Below are 19,239 nucleotides of genomic sequence, written 5' to 3' on the forward strand. Positions count from 1 at the left end.
TGGCCTCTAAATATTTGCTGAATGAATGATGAACAGTTGGATGTCCTTCTGTCCATTACTCAGCTCTCATTGGCTTGGTTAGCTGATGAAAATCTCACCCTGCAGTGAACCCTTTTCCTGACTGAGCCTCTTGTTCGTCATGTGTCTCTTACTGTCCTGGACCTTTGGATTGATTCTCACCCTCCTCTTCACCCACTCTTATTAGTTATGGATGTCATTATCTGCCATCAGTAATTGACTACTTATTAAGTCTTGCTTTTTTCAGAACTAGGCTAGGAATTGCAGCATTATGCGATCTAAACATTATCATTTTGACATGTAATTAACATAAAAATGATTACGGGGATGCTTTATTTTTTTGCATACTAAGTCTTCAAAATTTAGCATGGATTTTATACTACAGCACATCTCAAAGCAAAACTGGCCACATTTCAACTCCCATCAATGGCTAGATGTAGCAAAAGCCTGCGATATTAGGCAGTGTAACTTCTATGTTATCAGCTATTATGTGATGACGGATGGCCATATATGCATGGCTTTGGCCAGAATGTCATCTCAGGGATTGTTTTAGAACTCTACAGCTTCATGGGAAGATACATCACATGTATCTAGTCCTTGTTGCTCCTTGTTCTAGTCCTCTTCCTCTTCTTCATTTTCTACCTATTCTTCTCTTTATTTTCCTCTTCCTTTTTCTCCTTTTTCTTCATTTCTTTCTACTTCTTTTCTGAACTTTTCTTGACTCATATCCTTCCCTCTTTTTTTTTTCTTTTATTAATGCAACAATTATTCGACAATAAACTTGTATTTCTGCAGGGTGCCTGGGTGGCTCAGTCAGTTAAGCATCTGCCTTCGGCTCAGGTCATGATCCTGGGGTCCTGGGATTGAGCCTCTCATGTCAGGCTCCCTGCTCACTAGAGAGCCTGCTTCTCCCTCTTCCTCTATCTCTCCCCTTGCTCTTGCTCTCTGTCTCTCTCTCAAATAAATGAAAATCTTTAAAAAAGAAAATAAACTTGTATTTCTGGTACTTTCATAATTTACTACAAATAAGGAAGATCCTGTGACAGGCAAAATTATAATGTAAAAATTCGAGGAGTAGGGGAGGTCCACCCCAATAAAACATACATCTTTAAAGAATTGGGGGGGAGACCAAAGTTAAATATTAAAGCTGCTTACAAAATAACTTCAAAAACCAGCTGACAGAAGCATTCTTAAGTGTGACGCTGAGTCTTGTTTTCTTTGGGAATTTTAGGACGTGCATTTTAGGAATTGCACTTTAGGACATGCAATTTTAGAAGAGGAGAATATTGTCTAGATTGCATTTACCAACTTTGTTTTGTATTTACAGAATTTCTAAAACACTAACTCTGTGCCCATATGACTGATTCTTGCCTTGGCTGACAAGAGTTTTGATACTAATTTTAACTCATTGATATCCCTTGTGTAATATATGAAACATCTTAAAATTTGAATCTTTTCATGATCTGTGTTTCTATAATAAAAATCTGAATCGTTGATGTGGATGAAAATGTTTATTTACAATTTGGCAAATTTTCCAACGTAATTAATTAATTATGAGTAGATCTCGAACTCTGAATGTTTTCTTTCTGTCTGATGCCAGAGTCAAATATTGTAGGTGTCATTAAGGAGGCTAAGTATCAAACTACTTGCTCCATTTATAAAACTATATAACACAAATGATGAGATTCCCAACCTCTTAAATTTTGCCATACACTGTTTCCAGCACAAGGACAGATTCTCAAGCTCTAGGGATCCCAGTGATGGGCTGTGTTGTATGCATGCCTTAGAGTCCCTGTAAGCAATCATCTCTCTTCTACTAAACCATTATCTGAAATTGATTCTTTCTGGTTACCCAAAAGGGACTAAAAGCACTGAGAATATTGGGGAGAAATGAGGGTCAAGACTTTAATCTGTGAGGTATGTTGAAGACAAGAATATTATCTTTCTAAAATCCAGCTCCACTTGGGTGCAAAATGGAATGAACTATGACCATTTGATGTAAAATCTACACGTTATTATATACCCAAAGGACTGAAACAACAGAGTCAGCATCTGAGTATACTACTTAAAAAGCCAAATGCACTTAAATAACAAATCACATGTTCCCATCATGAAAATTGATCTTATTTAAAGGGAGAACATGTCGGAAATAAGTAAAAGCATTTCAAGATATTCCACTTTGGAGTATTGCATTTCCTCGTACCTAATATTAGTTTTCAGTGTCATTCCTACTTTTTATCATAGTATCAGAACTTACAGGCATAAAGAATACGGTATGCCTCAGAAAATACTATTTTGGTGTCTATTCTCCTTCAATAAAAACCAGCAGTACAGAAAAGAAAAGAGTTTATAATTCATTGAAATAGTCTATTCTTTTTCACCCTTGAATCTGCCATTAAAATCAATGTGGAAAAAACAAACACACACCTGGGAAAGGTCAGAAAATGGATCCAAACATTATTTTGAAAACTTAGATTAAGACTATTTGAAACGGTTATTTAGTCTGATAAGAGAAATAATTCCTGTGGTAGTCTTCAAGTATACCATGCGAAAAGTTATTTAGAAAGCTATTTTCAAAAAAAAAAAAAAAAAAGAAAGAAAGAAAGAAAGAAAGAAAGAAAGAAAGAAAGAAAGAAAGCTATTTTCATCTCTTATGAATGACTTAGGAATGGATCTGCATAAAAGTGGGTAATGGATTAGATTTTCCAGGGACACACTAGGCAAGCTTAGTTCATAACAATGTAATTATGTTGCCTCTCTTCCTTTACAAGAAATTAGTACACTGTCCATTATAAATGGGCATGTATGAATTTTTTATTATAAAACCAATTATTGACTTTAATAGAGTATTATTTTTTCATATTTCTAGAAAGCTTTTCCATGTTTATGGTATCAGAAATAGGTGCATCCACCCTGTTTCACTCTTTAGAACTATAAGTTTATGGGAAAAAAAATCATTCTTTTAAGTGCTCAAAAAGCTGAGGAATAAATCAAGTTCCTCAAATAATTGTCTTTTTTCCCTCAAGCATTGATTAGAAAGAAGAATACGTAATGTATAGATAATCCTAATTATAATAGAAATAAGTGAGCAATTCTATGTATCATTTGATTTTGCCATCATATTCAATAACTAAAATCTTATATTAAATTTAACATGAAACTTCTAATGATTACATCATTTTTTACAAATGCAGATGTATTCAGAGAAAAATAGACTAGAAAAGCCTATATCCCACTTCATTTCCGAAAAAAACACACATATGCTTGGACACATGCACACATGTACATTTTTGGAAGGGGGGTGGGAAAAAAGTCACCAAAAATGTCCCAACTTTATTTTTTGGTAGCAATTATTACCTTTCCCTTTAGAAAGTAATGATTTGTGTTTAATAGTTGTGGCTTTTTTAAAAAGATTTTTATTCTTAAGTAATCTCTAGGGCAGCCTGGTGGCTCAGCGGTTCAGTGCTGCCTTCAGCCCAGGGCCTAATCCTGGAGACCCGGGATCGAGTCCTATGTCGGGCTCCCTGCATGGAGCCTGCTTCTCCCTCTGCCTGTGTATCTGCCTCTCTCTCTCTCTGTCTCACAAATAATGAAATAAAATATATAAAAAAGTAATCTCTACACCCAATGTAGGGTGGAACTTACCACCCCAAGATCAAGAGTCGCATTCTCTAGCAAATGAACCAGCCAGCTCTCCCCCTCCACACCACCTCTCCCCCCCCCCCCCCGCCCCCTCCATTGGTTGTGGCTTTGAATGAAGTTCTCTCCTGTCAGTTCTGGGCAGATTGCAAATTCTATCCCCGCCCCCCTTTTTTTCCCTCTTGGGAGGCAACATAATATTTTGAAGAGATGAGGTTCTTAAGTCATACAGGTTTTTCCACTTGCTTCATTTGTAATATTGGCAAACAGTTTAATTTTTAGAGCCTCCATTTTCTTTTAACTACAGAGACAGAATTATTTCATACATTTTTTGATGAATAAATGTCCAAGGTAGCCATCATATATTGAGACGTGTTCTGAACCAATCGCATTACATGTCCCTTTGTTACCATTAATCCTTATAACAGCACTGAGGGTAAAAGTTATTCTAGCCCCCATTTGATCCAGGAGTGCTTAGGTAAAATGTTTATTACAGTGCCCAGCTCAGTAAATTGTGGTGGTGGTGATGGTAGTAATAATACTAGTCATTGCAGTTGCTGCTTTGTCCCTGATCATCTTACAGCCCCATGTTCCCAGTTTAACCGAAGAAATTTAAGGATATAATGAGGTAGCCAGTTTAGGGGACACGGGATTCAAAGACAGGTTTATTTCAGCATGATCTGTGCCATTAAATGTTATGCCATTTTGTTAGGATATTTTGAGATTTTAGATTTGCTAAATGTTGGCACTGTGCATAAAGGCATCTCATTCTTAATGGGACACTATTTTCAAATTATATTTGAAAGTGTTTTGGTGTTCATTTTCTTTTGAAAACATGCTGATATGTTACCTAAAAGGCACATTTTACCCTTAGCATATGGGTTTCTGTACACTTACATCAGGGAATCACTTCAATGACTTAGCTAACTGACTACCTGGCTAATTCTTCAACTTAGTTTAGGTATTTCTGGTTGCCTGGTTTTATGCATTGCATTTGGTATAATAGCATGTTCTTAGTAAATTATATTCCTCAAGTGTAGTAACTATATGGGTTATTTCTGTGCTTCTTCTAAATTTTTCTTATTATTGCTAATGAAGATAATCTTAACATTTTAACTAATGATTCATACAGTTTTACATCTAGAATTTAATCTGAAGTCTTATTTTCATAAATCAAATAGTAGAAATAGAATATTATTATATAATTTATAATCACATTATTTAGCAATATAAATTCCACAGGATCTGTTACTTCATACTTATTTTTAGCCTGAACTATGAATTTATTTATTTTTTTTAATTTTTATTTATTTATGATAGTCACAGAGAGAGAGAGAGAGAGAGAGAGAGAGGGGCAGAGATATAGGCAGAGGGAGAAGCAGGCTCCATACACTGGGAGCCTGATGTGGGATTCGATCCCGGGTCTCCAGGATCGCGCCCTGGGCCAAAGGCAGGCGCCGAACCGCTACGCCACCTAGGGATCCCTGAATTTATTTCTAATTAATAAAAGGTTATGTTTCTACTTCAGGGAGATTTAAACTATAAAAGACAAGTTGGGGGAAAAAAACACTGACATGTGATCCATTTTTCTCAATACTATATACTTAAAGGAATTAAGATTCTCAGAATACTACTAACAAGTATATTATTTATTGGGACATGTTGGTTATTGACTAGTTTTACTTTATGTTTATTAGATAAGCAGTTAAGTATTGAGATTTCATAGAAAGCATAGCAGTACACTGAGAATAGTGCAAGCCCTTAGGGATGCTGAAATATAATAATAATTCATAGACTTCTAAGAAGTAACTAGCAGTTTTTGTTTGCTCAGAATTCAGCAAGTACATTTAAAAAGTCTGATTCATTCGAAATGCTCTAAATTAAATTAGAAAGTAACATTTAGCAAAATGTGTATCATCCACTTTGCAGACTACTGTATAAAAGTTTTACATGTATAAGAACCACTTTACATGATGATATTTTTCTCTTGCATTTCTCTTACAACTGTGAATAGCCATGAAAATGAGCAATAGCATTAGTGTTACAGCTAGCCTTCAGAATATTCACTTAGTGCCAACATGAGGTTTACACTGCCATTAAAACCATTTCAATTTCACAGTTTTATAAAGCACTTCCTCTTACATTCTTCATCTTCATAGTAACCCAAGGAGGAGGACAAGTGTAGTAGGTAGATATTGGTCATTTCTGTGGGCCCAGCGCCCCAAGACCATCCCCTCTTGGGGGAAAGCCCTGTGATGAGGATGGAAGGTACGGCTCTGCCTCCCTCTCCTGAAACCAAAGGAGAGCAGCCATTCTCCAGCTCTAATTCGGCGGCTCACAGGCTCTCCCATGACTGAGACTCAGCCAATGAGACAAACCTGCCCGAGTGTTTTCTTGGAAATGAATGAATCAGCGCTCCTGAGGAGAGATTGGGCCTCACTCCAGCCAAAGGAAAGGCAGGTGAAGCCTTTGCCCATGGCAGTGGAATCAGCTGGGCTTTCAGAGTCCAGGCCAAACAGATGCAACTTGCATGTTTTGATCAGACTCCTTTGTTTCTGCCCATTTCCCCCAAGATTGTTCAGCCTCTTCCCTTAACTAACCATCTCATATTTCTCTCTCATGTTTAACTTAACTATAGTAGATTTTGGAGGGCACCTGGGTGGCTCAGTGGTTGAGTGTCTGCCTTTGGCTCAGGTCATGATCCCAGGGCCTTGGGATCGAGTTCTGCATTGGGGTGCCCATGAGGAGCCTGCTTCTCCCTCTGTCTATGTCTCTGCCTGTCTTTCCCCGTCTCTCATAAATAAATAAATAAATAAATAAATAAATAAATAAATAAATAAATAAATAAATAAATAAATAAATCCTTTAAAAAACCAAAACTATAGTAGGTTTTGGTTATTGCCACCCAGAACATAGGTATAACAAGTCCTGCTATTCCCAATATATAGATGAAGAAATTTACCCTCAGTGAGGTTAAGTAACTCCCTGAGTTGTAATCATGTAGAAAAGCCAAGTCCAGAACCCATGACTTCCAGATCATAGGTTGTTTCTTTCACAACACACTGTTTTCCCAGCAGCCTTCAGTGGCCTCAACAGATAGTGAGACGTGCTTCCTCCTCCACTGCTTCTTGATTGCAGTACTTAGTCCCATTTCCTGTTACAATGCTTATCTGCTTGATGTCAGCAGTGCCTGTCTTCTACACCACGCTGCTAAGCATCTGGAAGACAAGGATTGTTTTACAGTCATCATTTTCCCTCAAACATATATTGGAGTGCCTGGATGCAGAGTCAGTACTAAATAAAGATTGTAATGAATGAGTAGCAAATGAGTGCATAAATTATTCAATTAAATGAAAACACCAATGTGGGCTTGAAGCTGATGCTAAAAGTATAACACTGATTTTACAAAACACCACGATGTTCTTTACCAATCAAAATCTTAAACTATAAATAATTTCCTTAAATATATAAAGATGCTCACTTGGTAAGCATTGATTCCGTGGCTACTATGTGTCAGGCTGTTATTACAGAGAGAAATAAGAATTCATCTCCCCTGTTAAGAGGTCTCACAGACTGATGGGAGGAACAGATATTCCATAGCTCAGATCATGAGAGCTATGATTAGGGCAGTAGGCCCACAGTCAGCAGCCATGAGAACCACTGAACTGGCCTGGTGATACCCCTCTGGGCAGGTCACTGTGGACATCAAGGAAAACAGTCAAAGCCTTTTGAAAGCTACAGAAAAAGCACAATATACTTTGCCTTTCCAGACTGTTGTGAGATATGCTTAAAAAAAAAAAAAAAAACTACGAATTGCCTCTGAGAGGCTCAGTCAGTTAAGCATCTGACTCTTGGTTTCAGCTCAGGTCACGATCTTCAGTTCCTGAGATCAAGACTTGCCCATCTGGCTCCATGATCAGTACAGCCTCTGTTTCTCTGCCTCTCCCTCTGCCCTTCCCCCTGCCCATACTCTCTCTCTCTCTTTTTCAAATAATAAATAAATCTTTAAAAAAAAAAGTTATCTGCACCCTCAATCAGACATAATTATTTTTAAAAAGGTTATAATCAGGCATATCAAATTTTAAAAATATTTTTGAAATAGCTTTGAACAATATGAGACTAATACATAAGACTATATTTTGGTTTGGCAAAAGGTGAAAATGAAGATAAATCTGTATCTTTATTTAAGCATTAAAGCCCAATATAGTAAAAGCAACAAATAAAGATGCATATAAAAATGTGAAAGGAGACAAAGCCATATATCTGTATGCATGTAAAATACACGTATGTGCAAGAAACAGGATATACATTTATCAATATAATTTCTATTTTTTACAGACTGTACACACAGTAAGAGAAATCTCTAACTCCCTGAAGTTTTGGTATCATTTGCAGACAATTACTACGGCACGCCAAAGCCTCCAGCAGAACCAGCACCATTATTATTAAATGTAACAGACCAGATACTTCCGGGAGCCACTCCAAGTGCTGAAGGAAAACGGAAGAGGAATAAATCAGTGAGCAACATGGAGAAAGCCAGTATAGAGCCTCCCGAGGAAGAAGAGGAAGAGAGGCCTGTGGTCAATGGAAATGGAGTAGTAGTAACACCAGGTTAGTCATTTAACATATGTACATATTTATATGTATGATTGATTATAGTTAACCTCAGAGAGAGAGGATTCTAATATCAAATGGAAAGGACATAATTCTTGTATCCCTTTTATTAGTTTTAATTTCGACATATAAACCAATTAGTTTATGTTCCTCGGTTTTTTGTTTCATATACACAGTATTAATAGAAATCTAATGAACTATTTCTACATTTTAGAAAATATTACAAGTCATGAATATGATTGTATAAAGTTCTGGGATCTTTGCTAATTAAAATTAGGTAAAATCTATCCTTAGAAATCTTACTATACTCACTGTTCTGGAAAAAGAGGTTGTTTCATGTGATTTAGTTAACAACTTCAATGAACACTGTACTCAAAATGACTAGAGCTACACCATGTCTGTATATTTTTCTCTCCACCCTTACTATCTAATCTGGCAATGTGGAGAAAGCATCTTTAGACATTGACTTCGTAAAGGCACCTACCCTTGAACAAGGAAAAGGCTTGTTATCTTTTTTATTTATGATCTATCATATCACATATATAAAGAAGAGCAGGCAGATATAAAGTGTGTTTGCACAAGGGTATGGCTTTGCTATTTTCTTGTGCTTATTACTAACTGAGTGCCAAATTTTATTATAATTATAAAATTAGTTTTTTTCCTTACATTACTTATGATTAAATGTTAAAGCAAAACTATGGCATTCTTTTTTTATATACTTTTTTAAAAGATTTTATTTATTTATTCATGAGACACACAGAAAGAGAGAGAGAGAGAGAGAGAGGCAGAGATAGAAACAGGCTCCATGCAAGGAGCCCGACGTGGGACTTGATCCCGGGTCTCCAGGATCACGCCCCGGGCTGAAGGCAGCGCTAAACTGCTGAGCCACCCAGGCTGCCCTAACTATGGCATTCTTATAGCCTCTAAGCTTGGAGTAAATTTCCAAAGTTTTATTAGTTATTTATTTTTTAATAACAGCATACTAGTAGGCATTGAAAATCTAAGAACTGAAAAGCTCTTGAAAAAAATGTTAACACATGAACTTCTCATACATATTATTTTTTTAAGATTTTATTTATTTATTCGTAGAGACAGAGAGAGAGAGAGAGAGAGAGGCGGAGAAGCAGGCCCCATTCAGGGAGCCCGATGTGGGACTCGACCCTGGGTCTCCAGGATCACACCCCAGGCTGCAGGTGGAGCTAAACTGCTGCACCACGGGGGCTGCCCCACATAATTCATAATTATGAATAAGGAAGGTTAAGAAATAAGCTTATGAAATGTTGATAAAAATAATAGAGCATGAAAATTAAAATACTACGTCACTATAGAAACTGTACAATGATAATTAAAAATAGAGACATCAAAATAGTTGTAGGAAATATACTATTATTATTTAATATATTATTATTAATTACAAAAATGTTTTTCCTCAAACATAGGGAGACCAAAATCTAATCTATTCCAATCAGTGTGTAAAACCTTAAAAAGTGATTTCATCTTGATTTCTCAGAGGAGGACAGCCTCCTCCATAAATGCAATGGTGAAAAACTTATGCTCTGTTCCTACCAATCACCAATTTCTGTATATAAATGCTAAAGATCACTATTGTACATAATGTAACTTGCTTACTAAAGACCCTGTGCCGGAAAAAAATGTGATGCGGTTCAGAAGGTGAAGAACTAAGTAAATGTATATGAGAGGAAAGCAATTTATAGGTCTATAGGTAATTTTCAAGCAATTAGATACCTTTTCTGTTCTGATTCTGAAATATCTTTGTCAAAATATTTATTTTTCATTATGTAATGGATTTTGAATTAAGTTGGTAGTACATAGTTTTCTTAGCTATCTTTGATATGAGAAGCAAAATGATTCAGCCAAGTGGAAGCAGTAATCACAAAAAAACAAAGTTGGAGATCAAAAAGCAGTTACAGAGTTTGTTACTGATTAATACCTTACAGCTAAAAACATAAAATATTTGCCCTTGGTTGGGCCTGAATCGTTGGTTTCTATTGCATTTCTACTCTGTATAAGGCAAATCAAATGAAGTATTCTTGACATACATTTATTTGTAAATTAGAAATTTATTTAATTGAGCGTCATAGTAAATGTAGAAAGCACCATTCCTTTCAATTCATATATTAGACATAAGGAATTGGGTTTGGTTTGTTTGTGAGTTTGGGCTAGGCAGGAGGGGTCCCAAGGTACATGGATTTGTTTGCACTCTTCTTAAGCAGCCCTAACAGTATGTCTGTCCCTGGACCTCTCAGCCTGAGGACGGTAGAGAACAACTACCCAGGCCAACTCTGGGATGTCTGGATAGTCAATAGATGCCACAAATGCCAACAGATGCTTGCAGTGGCTCTGTAAGCCTGGCTGGACTTCTCTGTCCCTTATGGGAGATGAGACATATGTAAATTAGGCGGCTCTTTGCCCAGTGTTCAAAGATGGAGAAAACAGCCCCAAACCAGAAATTGGTCCTTCATCCTTTATTAGAATATCCAATAGAAACTTTAGGGTTCACATTGCCTCCTTCCCATACATATTCACTCAGATCTTCATCTTTTGAACTTTGTCACGTTTTTTTCTAGCATAGGGTCTTTATCCTGCCTTTTTTCTTCCCATACATGTTTACCAGATGTAAGACACTTTAAACAATATTGAGAAAATTCTTGCTTAAATTTTAGTTACCGCCCTGTATCAACTAAGAGCCTATAATACTAATTAACATCAGATGTCAATTCAGAGCATAAATAGTACAATCGATGAGGTGCATTTAGAAAGTGAGAAAAGCTTACTGAGGTACTTTTATTCCATTACATAAAAATGCTGATAATACCGATAATAAACAATGTAAAAATTAACCTCTTGTGGATGCTAACCATGTTCTAGAAACTCTTTAACTTCATTATGTGTACTAGTTCAGTTATTTCTCCTAACAGATTTTACGGGTTAGGTACTATTTCATAGAATAGGACACTGAGGCACACTACTGTTAAGTAATTTGCCCAGAAACTGGGATTTATTTATAGGAAATATCGATCCAGAAGCATGTTCTTAGCTGCTATGCTATCTGAGTGTAATAGCACCAATAGAAGCATAAATACATTTCTCAGCAACATGTACGTACATGATCATTATTTTACTTGTACCTCTTTAAAAGTGGCATTATTAGTTTCTACCTACTACAAGTTTCTTATTTCTTTCATTTCTGGAAATCATGTACAACTCCACTTATGTGGCTCTGTGGTTATTAAAAAAATCGTATTTTTAAAAAATATTCTGCATGCATTTAAGCATCAAGCCTACCAATCTTGGGCAGCCCTGGTGGCATAGAGGTTTAATGAAGCCCGGGGTGTGATCTTGGAGATCCAGGATTGAGTCCCATATCAGGCTTCCTGTATGGAGTCTGCTTCTTCCTCTGCCTGTGTCTCTGTCTCTATGAATAAATAAAATCTTAAAAAAAAAAAAAGCCTACCAATCTTTAACTCCTTATGTTTTACTGAAATGAATTATTCTCGCTAGGTAAATAAAGGTTTTAGAAGAGTCCTCAATTTACTTCTACTACTCGTTTTCTTCATCGCTTCTCCTTTAGACTTAAACTTAGAACTATACATTCCTTTTAGTTTCAGGCCATATTTATGTAAAGTTTGTGTACATGAAGCTCTACTGACCTGTAACATTGTCCACGAATAGTCAAGTATTTTAAGTGAATAATTAATGTTAGGCTCCCTTTTTTGGTTGGAATTACATCAAACAGATGGAGTTAGCCCATATCACCTAGAAAAGCCATGGGATGATCTTTCAGTGTCTCAGATCAGAAATGTTTCTCTCTCTGACATATGTCACTTTGATGATAGAAATCAGTATTGTTCTATCCGTAGAAATGTAGCTTTAACCTGGTTAATACTGACAGTCACAAAAATAACAATGAAAATAAATAATGGCAACTCTCCTTTAATGAATGCATAAGATGTGCTAGACATATAGCCCATACGTTATTTCTTGTCCCATAACCATGGTATGCTTACTTATCAAAGAATATGCTGAAACTTAGCTTAAGGTACTTAACTAAGGTAATAATTATTTAGTAACAGTGTTAAGATCTGGACCCAGGAACACCCGAACTCATCCTGTCCCCATCACCTTTGCTGGGCTGTTAACCATGTTGAGGACAGCATGACTCCTGACCTCCATAAGGTAAAATCAGTCTTTCAGCTCAGTGTATTTCATTACACTGTATTCTGTTATATTTGTCCTTCAGTGAATGTGTGGCTGCAGTGTTAGATCGAATGCTTGCAAAGATGATACAGCTTTACATCATCTTAGAAAATCTGTCTTTAAACTGATACTTAAAAATCATATCCCCAGGAAACCTTTCCTTGACATTAACCTCACCTATATTTAGGCATCTTTATCTTGTTAGAGTTGACATCCAGCCCCATAGCTTGAAATACTGTCGATTACCCGTAGCCTTCACTTTCCTCTAATGTCCCAGGGCCATATCTCTAACTGCTGCCCACTGGACTGCCCCTCCTAAGCATTTCTGTAGCATCTTAAATGCAACATTCCTGGGACTCGGGGATCACAACCTGAGCCCAAGGCAGATGCTCAACCCCTGAGCCACCCAGGCATCCCTCAGCCACATTCTTATACCAGCTTGTGCAGAGCACCCGCTCTTCCTGAAATGAACCCTAGTGCAGCTAGCACAAGAGTGAGAGGATTCAGTCCTGCTGCAGGGGGATTTATAGACAGACCATCTGGAACTGTGGAGAAAGTGGAGATGTCTCTGAGAGAACTCTCGGTTCGAGTCCAGACTCCGTTGTTTGCTCTGTGACATTAAGCAAGTTGTCTAACTGTTCCCAGCTTTGCTTATGTCTCTAACGTGAGGTTAATACTGCTTGTGCTCTCTCTGTCCGGTGGAAGCAAACTCTAATATCCTTTGCTTCAGATGGAAGCAAACTCTAATATCCTTTGCTTCAGATGAAGCAAACTCTAATATCCTTTGCTTCAGATGAAGAATCTGAGGAGCTGCCATGCTCTTGATCAGACTTCAGTTTCTGCAGCCTCGCAGGTCACACGCTTCCTTGAAGGTCACACGGGCGGTTCTCGGCAGGCTGGGACTGCAACCTAGCTCGGTTTGTCTGACTCCAGGCTTGTCATCGCGGGGGGCGTTTAGGGGGCTTGAGGTCCCCCACCTTGTGCATCAAGGACCAGCCTAGATCTAACGGAGTTGACAGCGAGGCGGGAATCCCAGCCTTCCCTGCGAAGGGAGGGCGCAAGGGGGCACCGCTGTTGAGGGCGAGCGGCAACCATGCCGACAGCTGTTGTGCATTAGCTGGGATGGGGTGGAGGGAACTACAGTTCCCAGGAAGCAGTGCAGCTCCCTGGCTGCCCCGCTCAGGCCACGCCTAGACCACGCCCCCACCCGCCTCGGCCACGCCCCGGCCACGCCCCCGGGCCGGCTGGTATATAAGGGCCGAATGGCCCGGCGGCGGGCAGAGCGCGGAGGCGGCGCGGGCGCGCGCGGGGCTGCCGGGGCCGGAGGAGGCTGCTGCTCGCCCGCTCGCCCGCTCGCCCGCCCGCCGCTCCGCGCTTCTCCCTCCGCCTCCCCGGCCCCGCGCACCTACGAGCTCCGGGCCGCGGGCCGAGCTGCCCCGGGCGCTGTCCGGGCCTGCAGAGGGGATGCCGGCGGGGACCTCGGGCTCGCGCCGGCGTTGCGCAGCAAAGAAAGGCGAGGCGCGGCGTCGGGGCTGCGCGCCCTGGAGCTCCGGGACGCGGCACTTGGGAACCCCCGCGGCGAGCTCCCGCCATCTCCGCGCGGCCGGAGCGCGCAGCCCGGGGCTGGCCTCGGGTGGAAAGTGCGGGGAATGGGGCGAGGGGCTCCGGACCCCCTAACGTGGATTACTTGGTGTGCATCAGCCGGGCTCAGACGACCCCCACCCCCGCGACCTCGTCTGCGTCCTGGGCTTGCTTCCTTCCACCTGGCAGTCGGGGCGCATACCTGGCAGGTAAGTGTTCCCTGCGTTTCGAGGGAGGGGGTTTGGTGCGCTCCTCTCTCCCCGCCTCCCCCCCCCCCCCCCCCGCGCCGCTTTCTGGAGCTCTTGGGGTTTGCACGGAAATTTCTGCTCTCGCACTGACATCTCCGCAGAGACATCCCCTCGGCCCCCCTCCGGGCGGCCCCCCGCGGGACAGACCCTCCGCCGGGGTGGGGGTGGGGGTGGGGGGCCCGTCGCCCTAACCTCCGCCCTCGTGGCCGCCCCGGGGCCCGTTACCCCGGGAGGGAGCGCTGCCGCCACTGTTGAGTCGGGCGGTTCTGAAAGTGAGCGGCCTCGGGATCCACACCGAGAACTTTGATTACACCTCGTGGTCCTGTGTTAGCTTCTCTCCGGGGCGAACAGGGGGCCCCGAGTGCCTTCGCGTGCAGGAGCTCGGGCGCCCTCGCCGCGTGGTGCCGTGACTGTGCCCGCGCGTGTACTACCCGCGCCCCCCGCGCCCCGCGCCCCGCGCCCCGCCGGGGGTCACCTGACCGCGCCGAGGGCCGCCCCCTCCCGAGCGGGGGAGCCCCGGAGCGAGCGGCCGGCGCCCGCGGCGGGCGGGGTGCGCGGGGCGATGGGCAGGCCCCCGGCGGGGCGGGCGGCGCGGAGGCTGCAGGTGGGGGCTGCGGCGGGCGGGCCGAGCGCCGCGCGCCTCGTCTGCGAGAGGAGGGAAAACAAAAGCGTCCGCGGCGGTTCGGTGGCTGCGCGCGGCTCGACGAGGCAGAGCCCGGGGCGCGTGCGGGGGGCGCGGAGGCCGGGCCGCGGCTGCTCTGCTCGCGCCCGGGGCCGCCGACGGGAGGACGGGGCGCGCCGGCACAGGTGGTCCGCGGCGAGCCGGAGCGAGGAGCATGGCCAGGTGCGGCGGGACGAGCGGGCCCCGGGCCTCGCGGGCGCCCGGCTCCAGGTGAGCGAGCCCCAACTTGCCGCGCCCCCCGCGGGGCCGCCCGCCAGGCTGGGGCTTTTGTTCGGCGCCGCGGGTCGGGTCGGGCCGGGGCCGGGGCCGGGGCCGGGGTCCGGGCGGGGGGCTGCGCGGGGGGCTGCGGCTCGGCCCCGGGGCTGCGGGGCTCGGCCGGGCGCCCGGGACCTGCTGAGCCGGCGCTCCCCGGCCTGCCACGGCGCCCCGAGACCTCGGGCTGCGCCCGCCTTATCTCCATTTTCCACCTAATTGAGACCAAATAGCTAAGTTTGAAATGGCCCCGACCCCCGGGGCGCCCGCCCCAGGCTGCCCGCGGCGCGGCCTCTGCCCCCCGAGCCGGAGCCCGCCCGCCCGGGGAGGACGCGGGGTCGTCGCCGGCGGATGCCGAGGCCGCTCCGACGATCGGGCGGAGGCGCGCGCAAGACGGGCGCGCGATGCCTCGTCTCGCTGTGCGGGGACACTGTCTTTTGTTCCAGCCTCTGTATTTTCCTGTGTGTGGGGGGGGGGTTTTTGTTTTTTTTTTTTTTTTTTTACAAAGAAAGCGTCGCCTGTGCTTTCTGTGACGGGACTTGTCTGCCAGTTTGCCATTGTGCACTCAGGAATCTGCTCCATTCTGAAGTGAACTGCCCAGAGGTATTAGTCAAGAAGCTGGAGGAGGCTGGGGAGTGGGGAGAGGTGGGTTTTTCTTCCTCTTCTTCTTTCTTCCTTTTTTTTTTTTTTTTTTTTTTAACTATTAGCTCAGAAGTGTCTGATTCACATGATTTTAAGAGGAAATGGGGGAGAGGCATTTAGTTTTGAATTGGATGCAGGTCTGTGCTGTGCACTTGGCAGAGACTACATCAGGGAGATGCTCAAGGCGGAGGGCGTCAGATCTGTGCTGGGCTCTCTAAGAACAGGTTCCGTGAGGGTGACTGGCCGGGTCCCTCTGGGCCACATTAAGATGCGCTCCGGCGGTGCACTAGCAGCTGTGAGCTGACGTTTGCTTGTGAACCTAGTGAAAAATGGCTCCCTGTCTCTCCTCCCAGTGCTGAGGAGATGGTCCCTTCGGGTTGCCGAGCCCTCCTCCAACCCGAGGTGCTCCCGCGGTGCTCTCCCCGGAGGGGACGGGTAGGCTGCCGGTGGCGTTCAGCTCCCCTGCCTTTTTGGATCTGCGGTTGACTGGGGTGTGGGTGGGGACCGGTTTACTTCAAGTACAAACTACCCAGCAAGGCCAGCCGAAGAGAAGAGATGTTCCTGGCCATCGCGTTTCCATTTTCAAAAGCGCAGATTACATTTCTTTGGACACGATATAAAGCACTTTGGGTTGTTGTCCAGTGGGCTAGTAAACGATTTCTCCGGGGACAGACGCACGCATGTGTGACACTTTGCGTCTGGACTCTCCGCATGGAAAGTGACAGGTGAAAAACATAGGGATGCTTGCCCATCATCCATCTCTGAAAAGATAAAGCTGCCCTCTTCTATCTTACCCTCCCCCCACCCCCTATTTTTGAATTGTGACTCGTTGTACTGGGACAAGGATCGTGTCCCAGAGTTAGAAGGCAGGGAGGTAATGCACTACTGTCCTGTAGGACTCATGTGCTTACTAAGGAATTCCTGTGCTGAGCAGGGAGTGGAGGTGCTACAGCAGCTACACTGCTCCTTTATTTAGGCTTGGGTTTGTGAAAACTCCAACCAGCAGAGGCAGGATGCGCTTTAGCAGAGAGAGCTGAGTGTTTGAGACCCTGGTTAAGAGAATGTGTTGTTTGGGGCGGCGGGTGTGTGTGTGGGGGGGGGGGGGGCGTGGGGGTGAGATTGGCTGTTCTCTATTATACAACATTCTAAGATGATTGTATGAGTGTGGAGTGAGTTCAGGAGGGAGGGGGTGGGCTCTTCATATTTTAGGGAAGAAGTACAGCACTATCCATCCACGAGAGAGGACAACACGAGAATGCAAAATAATACAATAGTGTGCGCTCGGTGCAGAAACAATAACTCTTTAAATTGTATGATAGTTCCCTAACTATAGGAATTTGAAAAAATTTCCAGGCTTCCTGAAAAATGGCATGAAGTCACCTCTATGTTATAACAAGTAAGACTACTCGTACAATGATTTTAACTGCATTATGGAAACAGCTCCAGAAGTGCTTTAGATATTACACCACTTGTACCATTGAAGGTTATCTCTTAAAGGTTTGCATCTTGGACACTTTTACATAGGACAGGAGTTATAACACAGGTTTTCTTGTTGGGGTCTGTTTGGAATTATTTTGATGAAACTAAGAGTTTACAGAGGCAATGGGATTTGCCTCTTTAGTAGGACAACAGAAGTGAAACTTTTAACACCGCATGCAGATCTGATTACTGCTTTTATACGTGTAGACAATTAACTATGGTACGTAGTGTGCTTTAGGGAAAATGATGCAATTGTAATTGAACAATGAATGAAACAATAGATAATACAATGAAAACATGGATCCCAACATTCATGAGAAGACTAGCAGGGTCTCTCTTAAATATTGTTAATGACTACAGGTGAGGACATTTTACCCAGAGAAATTTCAGATGTCTAGAATGGGAGGACCATGTTTATAAAACTAAGGGCATAGCTCACCAGCTGTTTTAGAAGCTGGATGGCACTGATATTTAAACCAGATAATATGTGACACACAAAAGAATAGCATACAAAAAGAATCATGCACCGCAGGAACTTTCCACCAATGGAATTTTGTTTTAAAAGCGGCAAAATAGCTTTAATATAGAAGCAGTTCACAGAGCAGTAGCCATCAAGGGAGAACCAAGAAAATCTAGGACTAATATGAAATTTTTGTAATGAGGTGCATGTGATGCCTGAGTGACCCTCAGGATAGCAGTAAGTTCTTAATGAGAGCTGAAAAAGAAAAATCCACATGTTGAAATAAACTTCAGTATGCCTAAATTCGAATAACTTCAAGTTTGGAAAATAGGAAATTTCCTAGGAGTAAAATTAGTTGTTCATATGGTACCTGTGGCATAGAAAGGAAAAGTTGCGGTAAAACAATTAAGTCTCAGAAAAAAGATATTTTACTCTCACTGAATTATTCTTCAATTGTTTTTGAACACAAAACTTCTAACTTTCTGAAAATATCTTAAGTAGTAATGGCCTCCATTCTGACTCAATTTTCTCATTTTCTCTGTTACTTTTAGAACTCTATTACCCCGAATTCCATTTTCAATTTTTAAAAGTCTTATTAGATGGCAACATGCCACTGAATAAGTACAGACACGGTACGAGCCTCTGAGTTCAAAATGCTTTAATTTTCTGTTCAATTTCAGGTACATTTCTCTTCCAACTCTGTTATATCTTCAACTTTTACTCTAGCTCATACTAGCATGTGGCAGTCTCACTTCTAAGACCTGAATTACATACTCTGAAAAGAGCAGATGTTTCATGAAATTGGAAAAATAAATAAGTAAAAGTGTATTGCTATCTGACTGCTATTTGACTGTATTTGACTATTTTCTGTAGGGTATTAGGTAATACCCTAAAGAGAAAAGTCAGAACATTATTATGATGTGAACTATCAGTCCAAATGATTCACAGATAGCAGAGGTTAAAGCAGATACTGTGTATCTCAAGCATATTAAGGCCTCTAAAATATACTAAATATACTGTATGGAGGTTAGTTCTTTTCCTGGTGCTCATCACAAAGACAACTTTCTGTCAAATAATATCTTTGTCAAATTGTATATTTCCCAGGAACAGTGCATTTTTTCTGTTTCCTCTCATAGATCCCCTGCTGGGTCTCCCAAATTACACAAAGAATATATCTAATCCAATGAAAGTGATAATGATAAAAGAAAAAAACGTCCTAATCAAGGTGTTTGATATTTTAATATTTACTTTGAAACAGCATTGTCAGAATAGCTTTTTTCTCCTTTAAATCTGTAAAGCAAATCAAACTTTAGAGTCTTTAAGGAATCTAACAATGACGTGTATTATGAAATAGGAGGCTCATTTCCAGGCAGTCAGCCAATGGAGGAGCAGAAGCAAGCTTAATT

General features: G+C 42.4%; 1 long non-coding RNA gene across 2 annotated transcripts in view; it reads left to right on the plus strand.

Annotated features, from left to right (window-relative positions):
• LOC112665046 (uncharacterized) overlaps positions 1-12,471 on the plus strand; it is a 32,673-nt gene extending 20,202 nt beyond the window's left edge. For both annotated transcript variants that reach the window (XR_007413179.1, XR_007413178.1), the window contains exons 3-4: positions 8,053-8,268; positions 12,360-12,471. This is a non-coding gene — a long non-coding RNA (uncharacterized LOC112665046). The remainder of the gene's footprint in view (positions 1-8,052; positions 8,269-12,359) is intronic.
• Positions 12,472-19,239: the final 6,768 nt, after the last annotated feature.

Source organism: Canis lupus, chromosome 9 (genome assembly GCF_003254725.2).
Source record: "Canis lupus dingo isolate Sandy chromosome 9, ASM325472v2, whole genome shotgun sequence".
NCBI classification, from domain to species: domain Eukaryota; kingdom Metazoa; phylum Chordata; class Mammalia; order Carnivora; family Canidae; genus Canis; species Canis lupus.